Below are 24,884 nucleotides of genomic sequence, written 5' to 3'. Positions count from 1 at the left end.
CCCAGAGTGTCTTTGTAGCTGTAGATTTTATTTCTAAATACAGATGAAGATTATTGGAGTGCAGCTTTTGGGACTGTTTAGTCTACACTGCTTCATCGGAATGAGCTGAGCTTGGACCTATGTGAGAGGGGTGTGGAGGAGTGTATTGGCAGGCCGACCCTGAGCAACGTTACATTGATAGTAAAGAGCTTACCATTAAATACAGGCCCTGCCCCTCCTTATGGAGTGGAGCAATCGCATTCTATTGTGATTTCCCCAAGACAGATATATCCAAGTCAAACCTCGGGATGGGATCTAGTCTACACCTGTCATTAATTCTGCTAAATCAAATCTATTCCTTAAAGGAAGTGAGGGAAAACCTCTGCAACTGGGACACAGACAATGAACAACCTGATGGAGTTTCTAACCCTTCCCCTTTCTATCCAGAAACAAGTAGAAGCAAGATTTGCATTGATTTTCACCTCTTGCGGACCGCCCCTTTCTCTGTTTATTATCCCTGCAATCAAAACAGGGCTCTGTACAGAGGGAATGATCTCTCTGTTTCTTATCCCTGCAATCAACACAGGGCTCTGTACAGAGGGAACCATCTCTCTGTTTCTTACCCCTGCAATCAACACAGAGCTCTGTACAGAGGGAACCATCTCTCTGATTCTTATCCCTGTAATCAAAACAGGGCTCTGTACAGAGGGAACCATCTCTCTGTTTCTTATCTCTGCAATCAACACAGGGCTCTGTACAGAGGGAACCATCTCTCTGTTTCTTACCCATGCCATCAACACAGGGCTCTGTACAGAGGGAACGATCTCTCTGTTTCTTATCCCTGCAATCAACACAGGGCTCTGTACAGAGGGAACCATCTCTCTGTTTCTTATCCCTGCAATCAACACAGGGCTCTGTACAGAGGGAATCATCTCTCTGTTTCTCATCCCTGCAATCAAGACAGGGCTCTGTACAGAGGGATTGATCTCTCTGTTTCTTATCCCTGCAATCAACACAGGGCTCTGTACAGAGGGAACCATCTCTCTGTTTCTCATCCCTGCAATCAACACAGGGCTCTGTACAGAGGGAATCATCTCTCTGTTTCTTATCCCTGTGATCAACACAGGACTCTGTACAGAGGGAACCATCTCTCTGTTTCTTACCCCTGCAATCAACACAGGGCTATGTAAAGAGGGAACAATCTTTCTGTTTCTTATCCCTGCAATCAACACAGGGCTCTGCACAGAGGGAACGATCTCTCTGGTTCTTATCCCTGCGATCAACACAGGGCTCTGTGCAGAGGGAACCATCTCTCTGTTTCTTATCCCTGTAATCAACACAGGGCTCTGTATAGAGGGAACCATCTCTCTGTTTCTTATCCCTGCAATCAACACAGTGCTCTGTACAGAGGAAACAATCTCTCTGTTTCTTATCCCTGCAGGGATAAGAAACAAAGAGATCTTTAGTAAAAATCAGCACACATTACACATTGTTAGGCACGCATTTAACCCCTTGATTGCCTGAGAAGTTAACCCCTTCCCAGCCAGTGTCATTAGTAGTAGTACAGTGACAGTGTATCGTTGTATTAGCACTGATCACTGTATTAGTGTCACTGGTGATAACAGTGGCAGTTTGTCAGTCCTTACTCAGCATCAGTTAGCGTCAGATTACCCGCCACATTATTGTATCCCATTATAAGTTGCTGATCACCGCCATTATTAGTATAAAAAAAAAAATATTCATAATAAAAATTCCAGAATATATGCTATAGTTTGTAGACTCTATACCTTTCAAAAAAAAAAACAACATCAAATCAAATATCAAAATCAATATACACTTATTGGGATTTTTTCCCCCAAAAAATATGTAGCAGAATATATTTTGACCCTCATTTATGAAGAAGTTTGATTTTTAAAATGTTTCTATTTTATGGAAGAGCCCTGGGGCCAAAACTTCCAAAGAATTCTAAGCTCACTGGATATGTTTTGTAGCAGAAAAAAAAAAATATTATATATTTTTTTTTTTTATATATAATAATATATAATATTATTTAATATATATATATATATATATATATATATATATTTTTTTATTTTTTTTAATTTTCCGTCTATGTTACATATTTAAAGCCCAGTGGTGATCAAATACCTCTAAAAGAAAGTTCTATTTGAGTGAAAAAAATGATATCAATTTTGTTTGGGTACAGTGTTGCATGACCGCGCAAATTACAAGTTAAAGTAGCGCGGTGCCAAATAGCAAAAGATGGCCTGGTCATGAAGGGGGTAAAATCTTCCAGAGCTGAAGTGGTTAATGGAGTCTTTGAAATGTTTGCTTATGTAAAGAATGGAAGGTTGCACTTTGTCTTGGTAAATAGAGAAGGTATCCTTGTCCTCTGGTGTAGAGGGGAGGGGAGAGGAGGGGAGAGGAGGAGAGGGGAGGAGGGGGGGGGGGGTCTTGGTAAATCCCTGCTGCTGGCTTCCAGCAGTGAGATAATACACAGCTCCCAATTACCAGCGTGGAGCTCCCGGAGTGTCCTCGGGGTAATATTATAAAAGGATAAACAGTTTTGTTGGTGTGTAGGAGGACGCATCATTTGTGCACAACTCCGAGGCATATTAATGTTTAATAGGCTGCTATAGCTCAGACTGAAAAACTCCCTGAAAATGACCATACTTATATGAGAGTACTTTATATTTTTTTGGTGACTTCCTTTCCTACTGGAAAAAAAATCCTATACAGGGCAAAGAATTTGTCTAAAGATCCTATATAGGGCAATAGATTTGCCCAAATACTCCCTCTCCAGCAGCATATGCCAGGGTGGATATGATTTAAATCAAGTTGATTTAAATCACGATTTAATATAATGATTTAAATCACTGGTAAAAAGGCTTGATTTATATCAACTCGATTTAAATCATAATTTTTAAAGAGCAACTGTCATCTCTGTCCCGCAGTGGCTCCTCCTCTGACCCGCTGTTGACTCACCGACACAGTCCCATTCACTTTAATGGGACCGCTGGTGATGCAGCAATGACACAACAAGGTGAGGGACGTGGCGGCAGCAGGTGAGTGGATGCCTGCTAAAAGGCGCTGCCATGATGGATCTGAAATGACAGGTGCTCAGGACTGCCATTAGGGGGGGGGGGGGCAGCCTATGCACATATCGGGGGCCCAGGCGTCCCGAGAGGCCTGGCCGCCCAGGCCCAACAAACAAGATTGAGTTGTTGCTGCTGTAGCGACTAGCAATTGCTAATGCAGGACAGCCGCAGAGTTAGCCGATGCAGCCGAAGGGATGTCTCTTTGCTGGATTGGGATGTCTTTTTGCTGACTATATGGAGATGTCTCTTTTCTCGATTTGGATGTCTTTTTGCTGAATATATGGAGATTTCTCTTTGCTGGATTGGGATGTCTTTTTTGCTGACTATATGGAGATGTCTCTTTGCTGGATTGGGATGTCTTTTTTGCAGAATATATGGAGATGTCTCTTTGCTGGATTGGGCTGTCTTTTTGCAGAATATATGGAGATGTCTCTTTGCTGGATTGGGCTGTCTTTTTGCTGACTATATGGAGATGTCTCTTTTCTCGATTTGGATGTCTTTTTGCTGAATATATGGAGATGTCTCTTTGCTGGATTGGGATGTCTTTTTTGCAGAATATATGGAGATGTCTCTTTGCTGGATTGGGATGTCTTTTTGCAGAATATATGGAGATGTCTCTTTGCTGGGTTGGGCTGTCTTTTTTCTGAATATATGGAGATGTCTCTTTGCTGCATTTGGATGTCTTTTTGCAGAATCCGGACGGATGGAAACCCTATTTTCCATCCGTCTGGAGGATCGGATTACATTGGATCGGATGAGAGCGGACAGGTGGTCCCCTCTAGGGACAAGAAACAAACAGAAGTAAAAAAAAAAAAACAATAATCATTTTATTAAATATAAAATTTATAAAATATTACATATATTGTTATCTTCTTCCATAACTCAACACTGGACCGGTCCACCAAACACTCACTGTTTGTCCTCAGTTCTCCTGTGTCTGCTGCACCCACCACCCTTAAAGGTTCCAGCCTACCCTGCGTGACATGGAGTGCGCTGAAGTCTGACGTCATTGCGCACACCACGATTACGCAAAGGATGTTCCCCGGAGGAGACGCCCTGCCTCCTCATACTCATCAGTTTGATCTACGGGCAGCAGTATGAGATGGGGAAACGTTGCCCACAACTCGCCGCAAACTGATGAGACACAGAAAGAAATCTTGGGCGTCGATTTGCTGCCCCTCTCAAAGTGCTGCTTGGGTCCAATGGACCCAGCGGGACCCATGGTAGGGCCGGAGTATAACAGAAGAGCAGGGCCTTTAAAGCATAAACACGAGGTACTGGAGGAAAGCCACCAGGAGGGTTAACTCTGCAGGAGAGTAATTGCCACTGATTACCAGGAACTGGTGGGAAGCGAATAGCAGCCGGTCATGACGCGTGGTAGCTGGCGAAGGTTGTAGCAGAATGGACACTGAGAGTGTGGTCTGTGTTGAAAGAGTGAGAGACTCTTTCACTTGGGACCATCATATTTCTAAGCAGTGTCCCTCAGGAGATGTGTGGGGATGTATTTCAGATTGCTAGAATATGGCAGAAGTGTTTCATAGACCCATGCCAGTGGGGTATGGTATGTTATTGTTGAATACCTGCATTCCATTGTCCTATTGTTCCTGTCTGGCTAGAGTAAGGTTATTATGGGATGTGTAGGTTTGTGTGTGGAATGGCTCGAAGAGGTAGGGGTTTTCCCAGATTGTAGATCTCTTGTGTTTGTGTTTTGAATGAACTTTTTCATTCTAGTTGACTCCCAGAACTGTGTGTCGTCCAGTTACTGGGGGGGATTTTGCCTTGGATATTTTAGTACTTCCTCAGCCTCAAGGATTATACAGCGGATATACCTAGGCTGGGTATTGGAGATCCGTTACAAAGGTGACAGGACCTCCGGTAGTGAGGAGTAGGTGCTGTGAATTCCTCTCTAGCAAGTGGTTCCACTAAAGTAACTAGGGGCCGAACCCATGGTACAGAGACCCCATGTACCTGGCCGCATAATACAGGATAGTGGAAGAAGTCAAATGACTGCACACATGAGATCTGCGTTACTGGGAGTGAGGTGGCAGAGATACACTGGACTGATGGAAAGGGCATGGGTTCAACGGTGTCCCTACTAGATGCAATATACAACATGGAAGGTGTGTAGTGACTTGGGAAGGACACTTCACAGAGGAACTCTGTATGTTACATCACTGCACACAGCGTACGGCTTATTTCAAAGGTGGGGTATTGCCTTAACGCTGACCCCCACGCGCAGTGGCCCTGCCCACAAGTTGATCATTGTAAGCACCCATGCCAGTAAAGAAGAAAGTAAATACTCATCTTTCTTGCCACCCGAATTGCCAAACACCTCTCCATTGAAGAGAAATTGGCAGGTACAGTTACTTGTGATAATAACAATTCCAAAGACTGCCATTTGGCATTGCCATCTGTAGATGAGACTGGCTGTTGACCATGGTTGGTTCTCCTTTGGTTGGACCTGAATCGATCTACATGACAGAAGAATTGGGCCACCCCCTTTTTTCTTTTTCTTTTTGTTTTGTTTTATATAAAATGTATTTATTTGTACAACAGTAGTGTCCGTACTATTATTATCTGTCCTTTGTGGGATCACTGCTTTTATTTGCATATTTTCTCTTTAGATCAATTCCTCTTGAATCAGTACTCCTGACGAAGCGGAATCCCCAAGAAACATGTTGAGTAAGATTGGAGGAATTTAAAGTGTCCCCCATTTATGGGGAGCTTTATGAAAATCCAATCTGTATCAGAGGATTTTTCTTTCATTCTATTGGATTATTGCTTGAATTAATTCACTTTTCAACCTAGGTAGGTACCTTTAGTGGACCACCATATTGTGCAGTGTATTTTGTATGTTCCTCCCCATACGGGTGGTTATTTTTAATAATTGTAGATACAATAAAATGTATATATTTGTATTGTCTTGTAAGTTTTTGCGGTACCATGAAAGTCCTCAGTGCCTCAATCCAATTTCCCTAATCATAAACAATTCCAAAGTGTTGATCTCCTGGTCTCCTACAGCACTCTTTGGTTCCTCTTGTCCCTACATAGCTACTGTGCCCTGTAGTGATGTAGACTTTGGTTGGAGGAACTACTAAGCGCTATGGAAGACCTGGACACTTCCAGAAGTGTCAGCTTCCAAAGAAACTACAGTCGGCAATGAACGAGAGAATCTTGTCCTACGCTGTCCCCCTGCTAAACTGATGCTACAAGCAGCACGTCCCACCAGAAGACCCCCTAGGACCACATCTTGCCCCACCCTGTCCTCCCCCAATAAGGTAAGTCCTCTATTTTTCCTTTAGCCATCATTATCATTAACCCCTTAGTTCACTCTCGCCTATTTTGTCCAACTCAGTCCAACCTTATGCTGCGCCTTCAGCTGCTGGACTGTTGCTTTATTGGGAGTTTCTGTTTGGTGACAGGGTTGCTTTAACTGTTTCTTCTAAACAACAGATATAAGGAACACATTGAAGGCTGCAATAAAGTGCACTTCACAGCCCACCACCAGATGCTGAGAAATTTCCTATGGAGTCCTGCCGAATATCAATACATCAATCAGGCAAAGATATATAGGATGAGATGGTTTTCTCAGCATGCCGCCATCGCACGCACGTGGGACCTTGCTGTTTTATATCTGTCACATTCAGTTTTATGGCCGCTGTCAGACTGCGAGTGGAGCAATTTAGTGACAATGGGGGAGAGGGCCTGTAATTTTAATACAAAGTTGTCTTCCACTCAGACTACATTACCTCAGCAGTGATAGGCCTAACAGATATCCATGCTGTTAGGCAATTTAGTGTCATTGTATTTTCGAAACACATATGACAAGCAGGAACTCAATCTTCTGTCTTCTTTTAAGAAAAAAAAAAAAAAAACCTTTTCGAAAATATTTTTTTGCATTACTTTAAAAGCAGGCAACCTCTCCATGCAACAACATTTGCAAATTTTACCCTTAACCACTTTACCACTGGAGGATTTTGCTGTCTTACGTCCAGGCCACTTTTTGTGATTCGGCACTGTGCGACTTTAACTGAAAATTGCGTGGTCATGCAACACCGTACCCAAACTAAATTTACGTCCTTTTTTCCCCACAAACAGAGCTTTCTTTTGGTGGTATTTGATCACCTCTGCGCTTTTTATATTTTGCGATATTAATAAAAAAAATGCAAAAATTTTGAAAAAATAACAATATTTTTCTACTTTGACAGTTAAAAAATATCCAATATATTCAATTTTTGTCATATATTTAGGCCAAAATGTATTTAGCTACATGTCTTTGACAAAAAAATTCTCAATGAGCATATTTTTAACCGCTTTATGACCAGAAGGTTTTACCCCATTCCTGACCAGGCCATATTTTGCGATACGGCTCTGCGTTACTTTAACAGACAATTTCGTGGTCGTGCGACGCTGTACCCAAATTAAATTTATGTCCTTTTTTTTCCCCACAAATAGAGCTTTCTTTTGGTAGTATTTGATCACCTGTGCGATTTTTACTTTTTGCGCTATAAACAAAAAAAGAGCGACAATTTTGAAAAAATAACAATATTTTTCACATTTTTTTATATGAAATTCCCCCCCAAAAAAATGTAAAAATCGAAATTTTTTATAGTTTTAGGTCAATTTGTTTTCTGCTACATATTTTGGGTAAAAAAAATCGCAATAAGCGTATTTTGATTGGTTTGCGCAAAAGTTACTGCGTTTACTAACTAAGGGAAAGATTTCTGTCATTTTTGGTGTTTTTTTTTTAACGAGTAATGGCGGCAATCTGCGTTTTTTTTTGCGGGACTGCGACATTGCGGCGGACAGATCGGACCCTTGACTGACATTTTTGACACTTTTGGGGGTACCAGTGACATTACTACAGTAATCAGTTCTATAAATATGCACTGTTACTGTAAAAATGACACTGGCAGGGAAGGGGTTAATTTTTATTGGCGAGGGAGGGGTTAATATATGCCTGGTGCTTACTAACGTGTGTGGGGGGAGGTGACTGAGTGACACAGGGACAGATCGCAGGTTCAGCTATGCTGACCCTGCCTGTCACTTAGGAGATCCGCCCGCTTTGTTTACACAAGCGGGCGGATCTCCACACTCGATCCCCGACGATCGGGGAAGAGCAGCGGTGATCACCGCCACTCCTCCCCTGGCCTGACTCCCGCTGTAACTGAATACAGCGGGAGCGAGCCTGCGAGAGAGGGGATTGTCTGGTGACGTAGGTCTACGTCGCCAGACGATAACGAACCACTTTGCCGCAGAACAGTCAACGTGACTGGTCGGCAAGTGGTTAAAGGACGGGCTTACTTTTAACAAAAACTGCATCTGCCTACCCTAATCTAACCTAGAAACCTTCACGCCTGGCCAATGCCTCCTTTGGTGCTGCCCATACTTGTGCAGTAAGGCTTGAGTGGGGCCAAGAGAAAGATTACGGCTAGCCATACATGCATAACTTTCAATTGTCCAGCCCGCGGGAAATCTCTTCTGCCTGCTGCTTGAATACCCAAACAGTGACTACATCTGCAGACACCCACCACCCTTGGTTTTTCAGTTGAAGGTTGTTGAACTGGCTGGTGCTGACAGGGCCACCTATACCATTGTAAGGAGATGAGAGTCTTGATAAATTGGCTTCATACATACTGCCTCCACCCAGAGAAAACAACACTCTCCATTTGTACATTGATATCATATCCCCCCTCAATCGTCTCTTCTCCAGAGAGAATAGGTTCAGTGCTTGTAGTCTTTCCTCATAGCTGATGTCCTCCAATCCCTTTATTATCTTTGTTGCCCTTCTCTGGACTCTCTCCTGTTTCCGCACATCCTTCCTGAGGACCGGTGCCCATAACTGGACGACATACTCCAGATGTGGCCGGACCAGAGTCTTGTAGAGAGGGAAAATCTCTTTATTTCTGGAGTGAATCCCTTTTTTTATACATGCCAGTATGCTGTTGTCTTTGCTTGCAGCGACTTGGCATTGCATGCCATTGCCAAGCCTGTTGTCCACTAGGACAACAAGTGGCATTCAAATGGCACTCATTTGCACTGCAAGAAGCACAATCTTCACCCATCACCATGGGCTTCACCATAACGGCCTTCAGGAACTCGGCTCCCCCACAGGGGACCTCTGCCCTGAACCTGTATAGCAGTGGTCCTCAACTCCAGTCCTCGGGGCCCACTAACAGGCCAGATTTTTAGTATTACCTTGGGGGAGATGCAGACTAGAATACTGCAATCACTGAGCAGCAAATGAGATCACCTGTGATGTAATTTAGTTATCTTGCAAACCTGGCCTGTTAGTGGGCCCCTGAGGACCAGAGTTGAGGACCACTGCTGTATAGCACCATACCAGTCTACAAGGCAATATATTATTGCATAAGGTCCTGTTACACAAGGTCTAGTGCCAACCGATTTGCAACATTACAGGCTGTACCTGTGTGTCCAGTGTGGGATCCAGTCTTTTCTATATTCCTATCGCACATATTTCTGGAAGACAAGGCTCAGCAATGGTGGGTGCTGTAGCGATTACCAGCTAGATCCTGGAGACATCAAGAAAGTGTATATATATTTGCCAGCACACCAAGGATCTACAATCACCGTCCAAAGGTTTTCATTACAGAGAGATCACATCATGAAGTGCCAAGTGTGGGGTTCAGGTACCATTCCTCCAAGCATAAAAAAAGCCATAGGACAAGGATCTGGATATTGCCAATCTCCTAATCCCAGCTGGAACCTTTGAGAAGCCATCTATTTTTGTGCAGAGAGCTGCACAGACATGACCATCATCTTCAGACACTAGCAAAAGACTAGAGCCTGACCTAACAGGGAGGGGTTAGTGTATATCTGGGAGGGGACTTCCTGTCTTTGCATTTTTTGCCAGTGTCCTGTCACCTGACGGTGCCACCATAACCCTGTCAATATGAATTTGAAGATGCTCTGTGTCCAATGTATGAAAAGGAAATGTCTGTTTTGTGGTTTATGCTGTTTGGTGGGTGACCATATCTTTCGGGCTCCTCTATCTGCTATGCAGTATTCACATCGGATAAACCACCCATGAATGCATATCCTAGGAGTAGGAACCCTAAAACCCATTATCTCCCTAACATTTGTGCTGAAATTAAGATATAATGGAAAATTGTCTTTAGATAGTTACCATCATTTTCCTTTCCTGGCACTGGACGCAATGGTGTATTTTGGTTTTGTGCTGCCCTAGGCGAGACTTAAATTGGGCGCCCCCCCCCCCCCCCTTCCGACTCCTATGTAAATTTGCCCCACTCCTTCCTTTTTAACGGATGTGACTCCCTCCAAAATTGAAAAACTCCAAGTCCCAGCATGAACCCCTGAGATCTCACGAGGGGGGGGGGGTAAGAGAGGGTGGGAGAGAGAGGGGGGGTGGGTGGATGAGGGAGGGAGAGAGAGTGGGGGATGAGAGAGAGAGAGAGGGGGGTGGGTGAATGAGGGAGGGAGAGAGAAAGAGAGGGAGTGAGGGGGGTAAGAGATGAGGGGTTGAGAGAGGAGGGTGTGAGAGAGGGTTGTGAGAGAGAAGGGGTGAGAGAGAGAGAAGGGGAAGAGAGAGGGAGGGGGGTGAGAGAGAGAGGTGGGAGAGGCGACTCTAGCAACCAGTGGCCAAAAAAGTCTCAGGTGGAGGGGGGTGGCTTTTTTGCTGCCCCCCCTACAAAGTGCCGCCCTAGGCCTGGGCCTTGTTGGCCTAGGCCAAAATACAGCACTGACTGGACGTGTACACCTGTGCTGACATGGGGTGGTGCATGAAGAACAAGTTTGCCTGGATTATCCAGCCACTGTAGTTTACAAATGTGGGGAAATGTATACATCATGTAAATTTGACTTTAACCTTTTTGCTGCCAGAGCTGTCTGTGTGTTTTTAGCATTCAAACAATCATTTTAGGCATGAAGATTTGGTAAAATCCCCAAAGCAATGTATATTTTCTGAAAGCAGACACCCTGGAGAATAAAATAGTGGTAGTCCCAATGGCATACGCTATTAGTGGAGAAGGTTTTTTAAAAAAAAATTTCAGTAAAAAAATAAACTAAGGTTAATTTAAGGGCACACAAACGCAATATATTACCAGATTTTTTGTAAAATATAAAATATTAGGTTGAGCCAAGTAAATAGATACCCAACATGTATCAAGGCTTGCACCTGTGAGCAGGGGTGGACTGACAACTCATGGGGCCCCCGGGCAATCAGAGATCATGGGGCCCCCTGTGTCCACACTCAAGCCACACAAAGCCCCTCTTACAAATTGCAGCTCAGCCACATAGAGTGGGCATTTAAATATCTACCACAGCATAGCCTGCATGGAAGGTCCTGGCTTCTTTCTGTAGTGTGTAGCCTCTCATGACCCTGGGCCCTCAGGCAGTGCCCTAAACCCCGAATGGTCAGTCCGCCCCTGCCTGTGAGACAGCAACATACACTATATTACCAAAAGTATTGGGACGCCTGCCTTTACACCAGAGGTGTCCAACCTGAGGCCCTCCAGATGTTGGAGGACTACATCTCCCATACTACTCTGTCAGCTAAGAGGCTGGCAAGGGAGTATGGGAGATGTAGTCCTCCAACATCTGGAGGGCCACAGGTTGGACAACCCTGCTTTACACGCACATGAACTTTATTGGCATCCCAGTCGTAGTCCGTAGGGTGGCACGCAGTGATGTTGGAACAGGAAGGGGCCATTCCCAAACTGTTCCCACAAAGTTGGGAGCGTGAAATTGTCCAAAATGTCTTGTTATGCTGATGCCTTAAGTGTTCCCTTCACTGGAACTAAGGGGCCAAGCCCAACCCTGACAAACAACCCCACACCATAATCCCCCCTCCACCAAATGATCTGGACCAGTGCACAAACAAGGTCCATAAAGACATGGATGAGCGAGTTTGGGGTGGAGGAACTTGACTGGCCTGCACAGAGTATCTAACCTCAACCCGATAGAACACCTTTGGGATGAATAGGAATGGAGACTGCAAGCCAGGCCTTCTCGTCCAATATTAGCGTTTGACCTTACAAATGCGCTTCTGGAAGAATGGGCAAAAATTCCCATAGACACACTCCGAAACCTTGGGTTTTCAAATGGTGTGTGTGTGTGGGGGGGATACTATGTTGTCAGCCCACGCAGCAACCTTGGAGCTTACTGGATTTCAGGCAGATCAGCAGGTAGTTTTCCTTACTTGCGAAATTTTTCAAACACCAGGAGAAAAAACATTAAGGATGACAGAAATCTTTCCCGCAGTTAGTAGAAGCGATAACTTTTGCGCAAACCAATCAAAATACGCTTATTGTGATTTTATTTACTAAAAATATATAGCAGAAAACAAATTGGCCTAAAATGTTAAAACATTTTGATTTTTAATTTTTTTTTTATATATATATATATATATATATATATATATATATAGCAGAATGTGAAAAATATTGTTTTTTTTCCAGAATTGTCGTTCTTTTTTTATTTAGGGCGCAAAAAATAAAAATTCCAGAGGTGATCAAATACCACCAAAAGAAAGCTCTATTTGTGGGGAAAAAAGGACATCAATTTTATTTGGGTGCAATGTCGCACGACCGCGCAATTGTCCGTTAAAGTAATGCAGTACGGAATCGCAAAATATGGCCTGGTAATTAAGGGGGTAAAACCTTCCAGTCCAGAAGTGGTTAAACTCACTTAGTGCCTTATGTGCATTATATCAGCCTCAGAACCTGTGTGAATAATATGTGTCCTGGATTAAAGGGATGTACTGCAGCAGAAAAAAAAGAGGTTCTCCTCTGCCAGACACGGCTGTCTGGAAGAGTCGTGAAATTCTCAGACCATAGGTGTACACAGCCTATTGCATTATGGTGTGCACCCCCAAAACTCAAACACACATGCATTTTTTTTTTTGTTCTATTAATTTTTACAATTATATTTTTCTTTACAATTTTTAGGAGCCCTGTTGGGGGCTTTGGTGAAATATCAGGGGTCTAAAGAGACCCCTGATATCTCACTTTTGAGGACAGAAATTCCCCAGTCTCTGTTCTTTGCAGCCTCAGCTGCACTGGACAGTGACTGAATGGCAAGTGCTCTGAGCTTAGTGGCTTCTTATTCATACACAAACTGAAGCATACTTCAGTTATGAATGAACACAGTGAGTGATCAGTACTCATTCAGAAAAGGAATGGACCAGTAAATGACATATTTACTGCCCCCCGCCCGACATTCTAAAAAAAATCTCTTGCGGCCAGCGCTGCTGTTAGAAATCACAGGACCCAGTACAGCCTACCTGGCAGGGCCCCCCAAATATATCAAGACAATATTTTCACTAAAAATACACTAAAATCATTATTAGCGGACATAAATATAAAAAAAGAACCTGTGTGAATTTGCCCTTTTTATTTATTTTTTTTACATTTACAAAAATTATAATTTTTTTTAAAAAATGTTAGAAATGTTTACAATTATTTTATTTTACATTTTTTTAAATTATTTATTACAATGTTTAGTTATTATTTTTTGTTTTTTTTGTTTAACAATTTCTTATTTTTTACAGGACAGCGAATTCATCAGTGCTGCGGGAGGGAGGGAGGGAGGTAGTCGGCACACGGGGAGGGAGGGGATCAAAAGCAGGCAGAACAAGAAGGGGGATCGGTGTCGGAGAAGCAATTACAGGACAGGGAATTCTTCAGCGATGTGGGAGGGAGGAGGGCACAGTGAAAGGGGGACACATGGGGGGAGGGGATTAGAGGCAGGCAGAACAGGGAGGGGGATTGGTGTCGGAGAAGCAATTACAGGACAGGGAATTCGTCAGCGATGCGGGAGGGAGGGGGCACAGTGAAAGGGGGACACATGGGGGGAGGAGATTAGAAGCAGGCAGAACAGGGAGGGGGATTGGTGTCGGAGAGAAGCAATTACAGGACAGGGAATTTGTCAGTGCTGCGGGAGGGAGGGGGGGGCACAGTGAAATGGGGGCACACGGGGAGGGAGGGGATCAGAAGCAGGCAGAACAGGGAGGGGGATCGGTGTTGGAGAAGCAATTGCAGGACAGGGAATTCGTCAGCAATGTAGGAGGGAGGAGGGCACAGTGAAAGGGGTATTCATGGGGGGAGGGGATCAGAAGCAGGCAGAACAGGGAGGGGGATCGGTGTCAGAGAAGCAATTTCAGGAATGATGCCCTGTGTCCGTGTCTCTCCCTGCAGCAGCTGAAATCTGGAAAGGGGAGGAGAAACTGTCTTTCAGCTGCTACAGAGAGCTGCACAGGGCTTCCTTTTGCAATTTCCCCTCCACTCGACCGCACCAATTCCCCGTACTGTTGGGCCCCCCTGTGTGCCCGGGCCCCCTACAGGAGGAATGGTGGTGGCCCCCCTATCAGCGGCCCTGCTCACAGCAGCCGGTGGGGCAGGAGAGAAGGGAAGCAGGCAGCACAGCAGGGGAAGGTGTGGGACACAGGGGCCCAGGCAGCAGGGGAAATCTGCACCTCATGGGGTAATCAGGGTGTGCCCAGGCACACTCAGCACACCCCATGCACATACCTATGCTGAGAACTGTATAAAGAGAAATACAAATCAATTGGCAGGTAAAACAAACTCTTTATGTGAATTTCATCTGTTTGTTTAACTATTACCGGGTGTACAGCTTTAAAGCTTTCTTAAAGTGCCCACGTCACTGCCAGGGCCCATTATTGTTGAGCTGACGGAGGCAATTCACATTGAGTGTTCACAGTCGGGTTTATCGAGTCTCCAGACGTGCAATGTATCACTCAGAAGACAAGAGTGACTCTGGGTGTTTATGTAAGGATACATTAGTGAAGTAGAGGAGACTGACTATACCAGGAAACTCTCCAACATGCACGCACCGTCATCACAAAGGTATTTTCACCTTCAGATATAATGGATATACATGGACATATATGTAAACGCACTTTTAGCAGTGGGTCCCAGATATGTGGTCCCAGCTCTGTTCCATCGTCACAACACAAAGCTCAACACGTTTATGGATATCCTTATGATGTACTTATACAGTAATTAAAGTTAAAGTGGATGTAAACCTCTGAAATAAAATAACGTATTATCGCTGCACCACAAACAGCTCTTCCGGGGCTAGATCTCGACACGTGACCCAAATGGTCTCACAACATTCTGGGTTCGTCTAGCATTGGCTCGCAACTGGAAATCTGACTCTCCCCCCCCACCATCCCGCAGCTGATCACTATCCTAAATGAGCATATGATGCTGGAATATATGTTTGCTAAGGCTCAATTTACAACCTCAAGATTCCATACTCTCTGGAATCTGTGGATCCAGGGGCGTAACTACAGGGGTTGCAGGGGTTGCAATTGCAACCCGGGCCCCATGCTCCAGGGGACCTGTGCGGCTCCCCTGTACATCTGGATAGGAGGGGCGGCGGGGGGGGGGGGGTAGCATGTGGAGAAATCACTGTCCACCTTTTTCCTCCTGTAGCTGCATGAGGAAAATGGAGGAGATTGGTTCCTCTGTATGCTGCCCCCACCACTTCTCCTATCCAGTTCACTTGTGTTCTGCTGTCTCTGGGCCCCTGTGTGCTCCCCTGGTCACTGTGGTGCCCCCCCCCCCCCACTGTGCTCCCTCCCCTCCCCTGGGCTGCTGCAGGGGATGTGTCATAATAGAGAACCAGGAAGGGGTCAGTAAATATGTAATTTACCAGCTCCTTCCTTTTCTGAATGGACAGAGTGATAGTCAGTGACATTGTAAAAAAAAAAAGAAAAATGATAAAAATAATACAACTAAAATACCAAAAAATAAAATCTACTGACACCAGAGGGTGAACTTCCAGGATCGCAAAGGTCACACTTGCGACCGGGCCCTGGCATTCCACCACCGTGGGGAGGCCCCAAGATGGCAGGAAGGGGGCCTACAGCAGAACTTGTGAAAGGGTCCCGCTGCAGGACCGTAATAAAGGGCCCCGCAACGAGAGTAAAGGGCCCCAGGATCAGTGGGAAGAGCCCCAGGCTTGAAGGAAAGAGCCCCGGCCAGGGGTCCAGGGGGCCCTTCATGGTTTCTTGCACCAGAGCCCTGAAGGTTCTAGTTACACCTCTGTGTGGATCGGACACTCCGGAAACACAGTCTTAAATCACAAACAGGCTTCCTCAGAAGTCATTCTTATCAGTGATCGACCGATATAATTTTTTTTATTGATACCGATATGTTGGTCATCGCATATCGGTATCGGCCGATATTGGCCGATATTTTCGTACATTAAAAAACATTTTTTTTAAATTGTTTTATTTTTTTAAAGGTACTCTTGTTGAGGGATCTGGGGGTCTAAAAGACCCCAAACCCCTCCTCTGCACTTAAAAGCATTCAAAACGCCAAGTACGTGAACCTGCACTTCCGGGTCTGGGTCACGCGCGTGCGCGCGCCAAAGGCAACCCACTCCTGCTGTGATTGGACAAGGCGGCAGCCAATCAGAGGATCCAGTGGACTTGATGTCTGTCAGCACCCGGCGATCATTCGGGAGAGTAGCAGAACTATGTAAACAAGGCAGATTGCCGTTCTGTCAGTAGTAAAGGCATTGATACTGTGTTTCTGCTAAGCAAGATCTGTGCCCTCCCACAGTACAAGCACCTCCCTCACAGTTAGTAAACACTTCCTAGGCACACAGTTAACCCTTTGATCGCCCCTGGTGTTAACCCCTTCCCAGCCAGTGTCATTAGTGCAGTGACCGTGCATATTTTTTTAGCACTGATCATTTTATTAGTGTCACTGGTCCCCAGAAAGTGTTGTGGCATCACCTGGAAAGCCTTCTAAATAGGCGGATAACTTAGCAAAACAAAATGGTAGATTCTGAAAATCCCTGTAGTACTACAAGGACACAGAGACAGTCAAGCTGTGTATTTTAGACCCCCCTTTTCTCCCACTATCTCTTCCTCTATGTTCTCCTGTAACTAACGAGAATACAGATAAGTGTGAAGCCAGGAAGGTTAATTGCCTTAGATAAATGTTACAGGGATCATCTGTAGGAGAAGGATATGTATTGCTTGCCAAGCTAGTTAGGGAAATATGTATCTGTGATGTAACTGTTGTTTTATATATGCGATGTACATGCTTATTTAGTCACTTGGCAAATGGGCATGAGCCAGGCAAAGTCATTTTAATTAGCGAATAAAAAAGGTTTGTTTTCCTGAAGTTCGCGTTTGAATTCCATTTCTGATTTCCAACAACTGTTTGCTGCTACAGCGTCAAAAGTGTCAGTTAGTGTCCGAATGTCCACCGCAATATCGCAGTCCTGCTATAAGTCGCTGATTGCCACCATTACTAGTAAAGAAAAAATAATAAATACCCCTTTGTTTGTAGGCGCTATAAATTTTGTGCAAACCAATCAATATACACTTTTTGGGATTTATTTTTACCAAAAATATGTAGCAGAATAAACATTGGCCTAAACTGATGAAGAAATTCGATTTTTTTCAATTTTTTTTATTGGATATGTTATATAGCAGAAAGTAAAATATAGTTTGTTTGTTTTTTTCTTTTTTTTTTCAAATTGTCGGTTTTATTTTTTGTTTTTTTTGTTTTTTGTTTAAAGATTGCCACCGGCCATCCGCGATTGTTCCCCGCTGAGAGAGAAGGATGGTCAGCTATTGTAAACACAGCTGACCGTTCTTCTCTCTGGAATGATCACAGAGTGCCTGTGATCCTTCCATATAGGATCACAGGTCTCTATGGTCATTTCACAAGCCCCGCCCCCATATAGTTAGAATCACTCCCCTAGGCTCACATTTAACCCCTTCATCACCCACAGTGTTAACCCCTTCCCTGCCAGTGTCATTATTACAGTACCAGTGCATATGTATAGCACTGATTACTGTATTAATGTCATTGATACCCCCAAAAGTGTCAAAAATGTCAGTTAGGGGTCCGATCTGTCCACCGCAATGTCACAGTCCTGCAAAAAAAAATTGCAGACCGCCGCCATTACTAGTAAAAAATAAAAAAACAATAAAAATGACAGAAATCTTTCCTGTAGTTTGTAGACGCGATAACTTTTGCGTAAACCCGCTTATTGCGATTTTTTTTACCAAAAATATGTAACAGAAAACAAATTGGCCAAAAATGTTAAAAAATTTTGATTTTTACATTTTTTTTGGGGGGGAATGTTATATAGCAGAATGTGAAAAATATTGTTTTTTTTTTTTTTTTCAGAATTGTCGCATTTTTTTGTTTATAGCGCAAAAAATAAAAATCGCAGAGGTGATCAAATACCAGCAAAAGAAAGCTCTATTTGTGGGAAAAAAAGAGCATCAATTTGAATTGAAACAGTGTCGCACAACCGCGCAATTCTCCGTTAAAGTAACGCAGTGCCGAATCGCAAAACATGGCCTAGTCATTAAGGGGGCAAATCCTTCCGGTCCAGAATTGGGTAAACAAGTTGATGTTAGAAGCTGATTGGTTTCTCTACAAAATTCTGACTAATTTTGCCCTCTCGAGCTTTAGTAAATAAACCCTTTAGTGTTCGATTTGTCCGCCGCAATATCGCAGTCCCACTATAAGTTGCTGATCACCGCCATTACTAGTAAAACCAATTAAATAAATAAAAAATCTATAAAAATATCCCATAGTTTGTAGATGTTATACCGTTTGCACAAACCAATCAATATATGCTTATTGGGATTTTTTTTATTTTAATCAAAATAATGTAGCAGAATACACATTGGAATAAAATGATGAAGAAATTAGATTTTTTACATTTTTATTGGATATGTTTTATAGCAGAAAGTGAGAAAAACAGGTTTTGCAATCATTATAGTGATCATTCCCTTCTATAATTTATTGGTGACATCAATTCTTCATTCTATCAGCAACCAGCAACAAGGCAGTTTTCGGGAACAATGTGACCTGGTTTACTTCGACTTTTAACACTTTATCTGTCAATACCAAGATTTTAGCAATCGCTCAGTTTGACTAATACACAGAATTAGTCAGCTGTAATGACTAATGCCTCGTACACACGCAACGATTATCGGCCGACCGATCGGCTGTCTTTTGTCCAGTGTTGTTGTGTTGGTTGAAATGTGCTTTAGACTGTACACGAATTTTCTCGGCCAACAACAACCAACTTCAGAAGTGATGTCATGTGTTGGTTTACTTTCCGTGTGTTTTTTCTTCTCTGAGCATGCCCAGTCTTGCTCATCTGATTTTTGTCTGCCAAAATCTGTACTGACTGACGGAAAATCGGCCGTTCTGTTGACGGCCAACAAAAATTTTATAGCCTGCACACCAGATTTTGTTCGGCCGAAAAGTCGCAGTTGGTCGCAGTCGGAATCATCATACTAACAAGCCGATAATCGGCCGATCGGACGTTGGCCGAAAATTCACGGCCAACAATCGTTGCGTGTGTACGAGGCATAAATATAGGCGATTTCACCTGCAATTCTTATGGAACTTCGTTTTATCATTTCAACAGTAAAACATTCTCCATCTCTAATTTGGATTCACGTTGTCACTGGGTCCAGACTTTCCCTAGCTTTGTGGCTAAGCCATGAAAAGTGCTGGCTTAAGATAGAGTTTAGGAAAAATGGAAAGAAAGCACTGGAACCTTCAGATCCTATTGGTAAAGAAGGAATTATAATATTTGGCCAGAGTATTTGGATTTTGGGCAAGCTGCTTCTCAACACCAAAGGATTTCTATTGTTTCTTTAGTTTGTAAATGATAAAGTCTAAGATAGAAAGCCAAACCAAAAGTTAATCATCCAGATTTATTCCAAAATAAAATAAAAATACTTTATCATCAAGCCAACATGTTTTGGGGGTTAGAGAACACCACCTTTATAGAGTAAGAGATAGTATTTACCGTATAAACTCGATATCAGGGTTTCCCAACCAGGATTCCATGGAACCCTAGGATACCCTAGGATTCTTCTAGAACAGTGTTCTCCAAACTGGGGCCTGAGGGCCCAAATGTGGCCACATTTTGGGGGTTAGAGAACACCACCTTCATAGAGTAAGAGATAGTATATACTGTATATACTCGATATCAGGGTTTCCCAACCAGGGTTCCATGGAACCCTAGGATTCTTCTAGAACAGCGTTCTCCAAAACTGTGGCCTGAGGGCCCAAATGCTGCCTTTTGCTTGCCTTTATCTGGCCCTTGGGGTACTATTCCATCAACTGATACCAATCGCGGGACACCATTCCTCTCACTGATACCATCAATGGCACTATTGTTCTCAATAATTTCAACAATAGGGCCTTGTTACTCCCATTAAAACCAATGATGGAGCATTGTTTATACCAGCTTTTTTCAACCAGAGTGTCCAGGCACCCTGAGGTGCCTTGAGGTTTCTTCAGGGGGGCCTTGGCAAAATGAGGAAAAATCACCCAAAAAGTGTATACAAGCCAGCGTGTGGATGAAGCCTGTCTTTTAGTTACACAGAGCCACAGGTTTTCATTGTGCACCATTACAACTTTCTAGCTGCCGGCATCCTAAGGACCAATGGCATCATCAGTTGATATGGAGGTTGTCAGTTGCCTGCACAGCATCATTGTACCCCCCTCTCCTGCTCCTCTCCATCAGAGTTGGGGTCACATTAGCTAAATGATGGAGAAAAACGGAGGGAGAAGAGAAACATTGGGGTACTAGTCAGTACCAGTTTTTCGAAAGTGTACTTGATTTGGAAGAATAAATCACCTTTAATGTTGGGTGTCCTACGTCTGTGGATGTTGCTGCGTTATGTAAAACTATTTGAAACGTTTTTACATTTTAGAATGGGGTGCCTCGAGACTGTCCATAGTTTTTAAAGGGTGCACCGAGATTTCCTTGATTTTTAAAGGGTGCCTCTAAATTTCCATGGTTTTTAAAGGGTGCCTCGAGATTTCCATGATTTTTAAAGGGTGCCTTGAGATTTCCATTATTTTTAAAGGGTGCCTTGAGATTTCCATGATTTTTAAAGGGTGCCTCGAGATTTCCATGGTTTTTAAAGGGTGCCTCGAGATTTACATGATTTTTAAAGGGTGCCTCTAGACTGTCCACAATTTTTAAAGAGTGCCTTGAGATTGTCCATAATCTTTAAAGGGTGCCTCGAGATTTCCATGTTTTTTTAAAGGGTGACTCGAGATTTCCATAATCTTAAAAGGGTGCCTTCGAGATTTCCATATTTTTTTAAAAGGTGACTCGAGATTTCCATAATCTTAAAAGGTGCCTTGAGATTTCCATAATTTTTAAAGGGTGCCTCGAGATTGTCCACAATTTCTAAAGAGTGCCTCAAGATTGTCCATAATCTTTAAAGGGTGCCTCGAGATTTCCATTATTTTTAAAGGGTGCCTTGAGATTTCCATGATTTTTAAAGGGTGCCTCGAGATTTCCATGGTTTTTAAAGGGTGCCTCGAGATTTACATGATTTTTAAAGGGTGCCTCTAGACTGTCCACAATTTTTAAAGAGTGCCTTGAGATTGTCCATAATCTTTAAAGGGTGCCTCGAGATTTCCATGTTTTTTTAAAGGGTGACTCGAGATTTCCATAATCTTAAAAGGGTGCCTCGAGATTTCCATATTTTTTTAAAGGGTGACTCAAGATTTCCATAATTTTTAAAAGGTGCCTCGAGATTGTCCACAAATTCTAAAGAGTGCCTCAAGATTGTCCATAATCTTTAAAGGGTGCCTCGAGATTTCCATATTTTTTTAAAGGGTGACTCGAGATTTCCATAATCTTAAAAGGGTGCCTTCGAGATTTCCATATTTTTTTAAAGGGTGACTCAAGATTTCCATAATTTTTAAAGGGTACCTCGAGATTTTCCACAATTTCTAAAGAGTGCCTTAAGATTGTCTATAATCTTTAAAGGGTGCCTCGAGATTTCCATGTTTTTTTAAAGGGTGACTCGAGATTTCCATAATCTTAAAAGGGTGCCTTCGAGATTTCCATACTTTTTTAAAGGGTGACTCAAGATTTCCATAATTTTTAAAGGGTGCCTCGAGATTGTCCACAATTTCTAAAGAGTGCCTCAAAATTGTCCATAATCTTTAAAGGGTGCCTCGAGATTTCCATGTTTTGTTAAGGCAAAGGGTGCCTTGAATGAAAAAAAGGTTGAGAAACTCAGGTTTATGCCCTCTGATGCTGGGGCACTTTCTACCCCCACTGGCCATAGTCCAGCTTCCCTGAAAGCCTGAAGGACATTAAACGGACCCTTGGCTTAGAATGTTTGGATACCCCTGGTCTTGTGGATTGTAGGGGTTCCTTAATGAGCAATTTCTGCCTCTCAGATAAGATTCCACTGACAGCAGTGATGTTTTTAGCTCTCTGTAAGAGGGGATTCTTCCCAATGACCACACGTGTAAGGAGCATTCTTCCCACTGACTGAGTTGTAAATATTTGGTAATTTTACCGAGTGTTTCCTGAGACCAGAAGGTTATTTCAAGGGTTCCCCTGTGTTAAAAAAGGTTGAGAAAGGCTGCTCTATATACTGGACTGGATACAAAGTATATGTTTTTTAAACCAGGCAAATGATGAAGCACACATTCAACGAGCAGCTGGCTATGCTGACTATGCTGCTGTCAAAGAAACATCAAAATAATTGCTTAAAGGGAAAGCATAATGTATTTTTAGATTCATGGAGTGATATTTGAAATAACTTCTGATCCCTCATCCCTGCAATGAAAACGCTATGCTGTACACCCCTGCTTTGTATATGCTATGCTGTACATTATACTCCTCACCTCTGCATTGTATGCGTTACGATGTATCATATACTCCTGACCCCTGCATTGTATATGCTATATTGTACATTTATATACGCAACCTCTTCATTGCATATACTGTTTCATACCTTATATTTCTGACCCCGACACTATGGGGGTTGATTTACTAAAACTGGAGAGTGCAAAATCTGGTGCAGCTCTGCATAGGAACCAATCAGCTTCCATTTTTTTTGTCAAAGTTTATTTGAACAAGCTAAAGTTAGAAGCTGATTGGCTACCATGCACAGCTTCACCAGACAGTGCCGGGACAAGATCATCTAGAGCCCAGGGCGAACATGCCAAGATGTATGGCCATTATGTGTCAGACAAAAATCCCCCTCCTCTCTTCATGCTTACACCCTAAGCAAAAACCCCCCCTCCTCCCAGTACAAATCCACCCCCCTGCTGATATCCCCCCTCCCAGCACAAATCCCCCCTCCTCATCTCACCCAGCTTCAAATCTTTCTTCCTAGCACAAATTCATTACCCCTCAAATTTCCCCTCCGGCACAAATCCTCTCCCCCCCACACTCCAAATCCCCCTCCCAGCACAACCCCCCCCCCAATCCTCCACCCATGATACCCCTGACCACTGCACTGTATACACTATATTGTATATGATAGCCCTGACCACTGCACTGTATACACAATATTGTATATGATACCCCTGACCACTGAACTGTATACACTATATTGTATATGATACCCCTGACCACTGCACTGTATACACAATATTGTATATGATACCCCTGACCACTGCACTGTATACACAATATTGTATATGATACCCCTGACCACTGCACTGTATATACTATATTGTATATGATACCCCTGACCACTGCACTGTATACACTATATTGTATATGATACCCCTGACCACTGCACTGTATATACTATATTGTATATGATACCCCTGACCACTGAACTGTATACACTATATTGTATATGATACCCCTGACCACTGCACTGTATACACAATATTGTATATGATACCCCTGACCACTGCACTGTATACACAATATTGTATATGATACCCCTGACCACTGCACTGTATACACAATATTGTATATGATACCCCTGACCACTGCACTGTATATACTATATTGTATATGATACCCCTAACCACTGAACTGTATACACTATATTGTATATGATACCCCTGACCACTGCACTGTATACACAATATTGTATATGATACCCCTGACCACTGCACTGTATACACAATATTGTATATGATACCCCTGACCACTGCACTGTATACACAATATTGTATATGATACCCCTGACCACTGCACTGTATATACTATATTGTATATGATACCCCTGACCACTGCACTGTATACACTATATTGTATATGATACCCCTGACCACTGCACTGTATATACTATATTGTATATGATACCCCTGACCACTGAACTGTATACACTATATTGTATATGATACCCCTGACCACTGCACTGTATACACAATATTGTATATGATACCCCTGACCACTGCACTGTATACACAATATTGTATATGATACCCCTGACCACTGCACTGTATATACTATATTGTATATGATACCCCTGACCACTGCACTGTATACACTATATTGTATATGACACCCCTGACCACTGCACTGTATACACTATATTGTATATGACACCCCTGACCACTGCACTGTATATACTATATTGTATATGATACCCCTGACCACTGCACTGTATATACTATATTGTATATGATACCCTTGACCACTGAACTGTATATACTATATTGTATATGATACCCCTGACCACTGCACAGTATACACTATATTGTATATGATACCCCTGACCGCTGCACTGTATATACTATATTGTATATGATACCCCTAACCACGGCACTGTATACACTATATTGTATATGATACCCCTGACCACTGCACTGTATACACAATATTGTATATGATACCCCTGACCACTGCACTGTATACACTATATTGTATATGATACCCCTGACCACTGCACTGTATACACTATATTGTATATGATACCCCTGACCACAGCACTGTATACACAATATTGTATATGATACCCCTGACCACAGCACTGTATACACTATATTGTACATTATGTTAAGCTGGGTAACTAACTCATTTTAT

The sequence above is a fragment of the Pelophylax lessonae genome (genome assembly GCF_965119305.1).
Source record: "Pelophylax lessonae genome assembly, chromosome: 2".
NCBI classification, from domain to species: domain Eukaryota; kingdom Metazoa; phylum Chordata; class Amphibia; order Anura; family Ranidae; genus Pelophylax; species Pelophylax lessonae.
Note: the sequence above shows the minus strand (reverse complement) of the source record.